This window comes from Palaemon carinicauda, chromosome 6 (assembly GCF_036898095.1).
Source record: "Palaemon carinicauda isolate YSFRI2023 chromosome 6, ASM3689809v2, whole genome shotgun sequence".
NCBI lineage: Eukaryota > Metazoa > Arthropoda > Malacostraca > Decapoda > Palaemonidae > Palaemon > Palaemon carinicauda.
In genome coordinates this window covers 168,049,335-168,054,190 of record NC_090730.1, presented here as the reverse complement: position 1 = coordinate 168,054,190, position 4,856 = coordinate 168,049,335, and the positions used below count along the sequence as shown (strand labels likewise).

At 33.3% G+C, this 4,856-nt stretch overlaps 1 protein-coding gene across 2 annotated transcripts in view; it reads left to right on the top strand.

Moving 5' to 3' along the window:
- The window catches only part of LOC137642808 (transmembrane protein 65), a 52,271-nt gene extending 47,415 nt beyond the window's left edge, over positions 1–4,856 (top strand). Inside the window, exon 7 of one of the 2 annotated variants that reach the window (XM_068375685.1) lies at positions 4,076–4,856. The gene's annotated coding sequence lies outside the window, so the exon portion shown is untranslated. Of the gene's footprint in view, positions 1–3,674; positions 4,022–4,075 lie in introns of those variants that run through there. The other variant, XM_068375684.1, reaches the window with a different exon arrangement.

Genomic DNA, 4,856 nt, shown 5'->3' with positions numbered 1-4,856 from the left:
AAACATGCTGTGTTTTCTACCCTGGGATTCACCTTCATTGTCCTTCCTTTCTCAATAGGTATCGTTTAATTATTGGGTTGTATTGAACAAGCGATGGTTTTATAAAAAAAAAACACCTTTTCCATAGACAAACTTATCAATCATAATATGTAAAGGAATATTTCCCCTCCCATCTTCATACTTTTAGACCCATGGGTTGACACAATGGGATAAGAGTAGAATTGTAACCTAGAATGTGCAGACCTGCTAGAGTAGGGCATTGGATTTTACATCTAGTTCATGTCACTGGACAGCCATTTCGTGAGATAGGGTAACTGCAATTAAAAGATTTATAAATGAATTTATTTGTATTATAAAAGCACAAATACTGTACAACCTTGTGTAAATTTTGTTCTGGGCTGAATTCATGTTACGTCAGGAAATGCACCCGGAGCCGCTATGTCTTGCATGAGTACCCTAGATGAGGTAAAAACCTAATATATACAATAACTCATAAAAAAAAATTGGATAGTTCACTGAAGTGCTTTATATGATAAAATAAAGGCCAGGAATTGTGGGGTTTTGAAAAAGATAACAAATGAAAGTATATTTAAGCTATGTATGGCTTTGGTATTCAATCGCTAAAAAGAAAAATAAGTGGTATGCCATCTTTATCAAATAGGATTCTTAGGTTATTTTCTATGGCCGTGTTTTAGGATTGTTTAGATGTGCTACTTTTTCATGCTCTTGTATGTGCTAAAAGCTTTTATGCAATATACAGAAGTTTGATATTATGCTAACTTTTACAGTTCCTGAAAAATAGACATTTATATATTTTTCAATTTGAAATTTTTCATCGTAAAATATGTGTTGAATGGATTCCTTGTTAAGTAATGAAAGTAAAACAGAATTAAATTTCATGTTGGGTGAAGCAAATTCTGTATCTGATGACATGTATGTAAGTTTCTAATAAGAATATTTTGTTCTTTATCACTCTATATGTAAACATTCCCATTTTTATCTTTTTAATGTAATTTTCAAGGCTTGATGGAAGGTATGTTATTTGGAATCGTGTATTTTCGATAAATATAAAATTTTACCTAGACTTCAGCTTGAATATTTCTTAAGAGATTAGTTTGGGAAAACAGCTGTAATGGTAATATAATAATTAAGCAGAATAATCATTGTTCGTGTGATTTCTGAAATCTCAGAATTTGAGCAAATTTAGCAGCATTAAGGCTATGTACAGAGTATTCATATAAAGTATGTACTTTCTTTTAACGTGTGGAGAATGCAAGGTTTGTGCTGGAACAAAAAGATTAATCGTACAGCATTTCCTTTATGGAAATTTATTGTATGTATATTCTAAAGGGAAGTTATTGTGGTACAAGTCTAAATTGTGCCTTAAAACATCACTTAGAAGTACAAGTCTATTCAAAGTTTTGCAAAAAGTGGGCTGTTTAGTGAACAATGTTGGACAGGGACCTTGCATTTGTAGAAAGTATTATTTTTAGTTTTCTTTTTATATCAAAAGACATGAAATTTAGTAAATGTTTAGAATTGTGTTATAGAACTACTATTGTATATGGCTTTATTCTCTTTCATCATAAAATGTAAAATACTGTATTGAGTTAAAATACTGTTTTGGTTTTAGTACCAGATATGTTAGGTACATTTCAAATACAATGGACTTTAATTAATTAATCCCCTTATACTTTTGGTTCACAAATAGACTGCTCAAACCTATTTTGTTTACGGCTTGGCCCTAATATTGACCCTCCTTTTCCTCGCTCAACTTCTAAGATCTTTTGCAATTGTCTGCATTGAGTTTGGAATGAGGTTTGTGGCCTCTTACCCATGCCTTCACAGATATCTGGCACACATTTCTGGTTATTTAACATATGTTGAATTTTCTTTATACTTTTACCATGAGCTCAGTATACTGCACTGTGTTTTATAGGGAATTTAAACTGCATGCGTGTAGGTTCCTTGGGCAATGTCAAGAAGTAATTTTTCTACACATACTTAGAGTCCATTGTATTCAGTTCAGTATTTCATCCTTTGAAACCTGTTGTAGTCCCCTTATTGTCATGATCTTTTCTATTACTGTGGCTAGCTTTGCTTTATCCTCTGTATAGGTGAATATTGGTGAAAAAAAAAAGTGGAAAAAAATTATCTTCAGTGTATTTCACTTTGAAGCAACTGTCACATGCTTTTTGACAGCAAGAAATGTTAAGATTAATAGTTGTTAATGGTTTAGATTGCCTAGCCTTTCTGGCCAGACATGGGGTCTTGCAACTATGCAAACTATATTATAATACAGTAGTTGAAAAAGAAAGTGGCATGAATGTTGCATAGTTAAAAAGAATTGGTATAGAAATGTAGGAATTTTAAAGTTGGCATTGAATTAATTTCAATTAACCAAAGAACATCTGCTTTGTACATATTCAAATGAATTAATTTGGGATACTTCCACCAAAACTATCATGGAAGAGAAATATGTGGAAATAGGTATTGTATTGTAAGATTATGAATGTACAACATTTGTGTTTTAACTATCTCTTAAAAGTATTATAACCTAATAGTTAATCCTTTTATAAGTAGTTATTTTCTGTTCTCAGTCATATCCACAACTGATTTAAATGGAAACAGTACAGGTGTCTGTGGCAGCACCTGTTTTACTTATTAGCCATTGCTATTGACATAATACTGCAGTAGATTTGACTCTGTTTTACGTTGTCAGTGTATGAAAGAAAAAATTGAAATATGGTGTATGTTGTTAGCAGAGATGTACATCAGAATACTGGATTATTTTTTTATGCCATGTTTACCTCATTTTTTTTCTATTGTATATGCATTGTAAAATATATGAGACGTGTTTGTGGACTGGAAGGGATACTTTATAAGTAAAGATGACTTTTGGACCTCTTTATGCCAACAAATTTTTATCTGGTTATCAGACTACTAAATGTATATCTCAAACTACTCCCCCCTTAACTTGAAAGGCAATTCTCACCAAGCTCAAACTGTGTACCCTGTTGTTATTACTATGCTATTGTGTAAATGAAGACTTTTGTAGGACACTTGAATTACTTCTATCCCCAGATGCTGTTGTAGATTTACACTTAAAACTATGCAAGAGCCTAGTTTTACAAACCTATAAAGTTAATGCAGATACATGACCAATTTGTTACATAAGTTTAAGGGGCTAAAAGTAATTACAGTATAATAAAATCTGCTCATCATCTTTATCCTATTTATAACTTGAAGACTTCAACTGTTATTCTTAAAAGCAATATGCCATACTGGTCTTTCACAATGAATTTATAGAACTTTTAACTGTTCTAAAACATCCCTCTACTCGATGCTTCCAAGGTTTTCTGGCCTTATATAAGGGAACTTTTAGGTGAATAAAGATAACCTGTTTTTTGTCAAAAAAAAAAAAAACTTAAGTATGCTTGTTACTTTTTTCATTGTTTTTTTTTTTTTTCATGTTGTAATCTTTAAGGACTTTTGCCATTTATTTACAACGTTATTTACAAGAAGCAGGGTGTATTAACAAGGATGTATCTATCCATTCCCTTATTGGTGCTGTTCATGTGAATATTTTGTATGTATCTGTATATTAATACAATCTTAGGATAGTAGTTATGGTTTTAATATTGCCAGCTTCTAAAATAATTTATTTATTACAGAAATAGTAAGGTGTATGCCCATTAAATTTAACATGTCATGACCTGGGCCTGAATTAAATTTCCTTAATTGTTGAAAAGCAGTGCACGTGAGGATACAGTACTTCAGACTCCCTTCATCAATCAAATGAAAACCAACTCCAAGAGAACTTCAGAGCTTTATGAGGAATCTAGACCATACCCAGCACTTATCCTTTCTCTTCAGTTTGTTCCTACAGATATATAAACTATCATCTTGCGCAGACATTGTAACTCATTTACTTGGTGTCAAGAATTTTTTTTCAATTAACTGAGTTTGATTGCAGGTTGTTAGTGTGTGTGCTTTAAGTGTGGATGCTATTAAAGAGAAGGAAACTGATTTGTTGCCTTTGACTAAAATCACTTTAAATTTGTTTCCTTTGCAGGGTCATGGTGTGCAGTAAGCAGGTGAGAAGTACAAGATGACCAAAAGCAATGTTTGGTTTTAGGAGCATATGCTCTCTGCTTTTGTTGGGACAGGTGGACATACTGTGGTCTTTCCTGATGCTGACAGTTCCATGGTTTATATCAGAGTCTGACGACTCGTATGCCTCCCTGGACATCAATTTGTCTCTTCATAAATCATTTGGCTTTAAACAAGGACATCCTACTGCTGTTTCTTCCATGGAGGTCATTGCATTTTGATTGACCTGTAACATTTAAGGCCCGAGAAATCTCCTGGACTCCATTTGTCACCCCCTCAATTTTGACTTCGGGCTCACCAGTGTAAGGTGAAAAATTGGAAGAGCCTCCACTTTAATGTCAAGCTGCTCTGCCTACACATTTCTGGATCATAAGAATGGCATGATGAGGCCCCAGAAGTTTGCAACTCACTAAGTTTTGTGGGAGAATGAGATTTGAAGAGGAACAATTCTTTTTCACACATACAAACCCTCATTCTTTAATGTGATTATGTTTTCAATGAAGCTAGATACAGCTGTTGAAATTTATTACAAAGTGGCCAGTAAGTAAGCCTACTCATCCGATAGTCCACCGAGATCTCGCTTGTTTTCAGACAGTAGAGAGACTTTTTGGCGTCCTCATCTGGCTGTTTCAATATTTTTCTTTTAGATAAATGTGTTGGCCTTGACAAATTTGCTGTCAGACTCATGAACTTTGGCCAGGAAGCAATGACAATGTCATGTTAACCTATTTATGTTGTTTCAT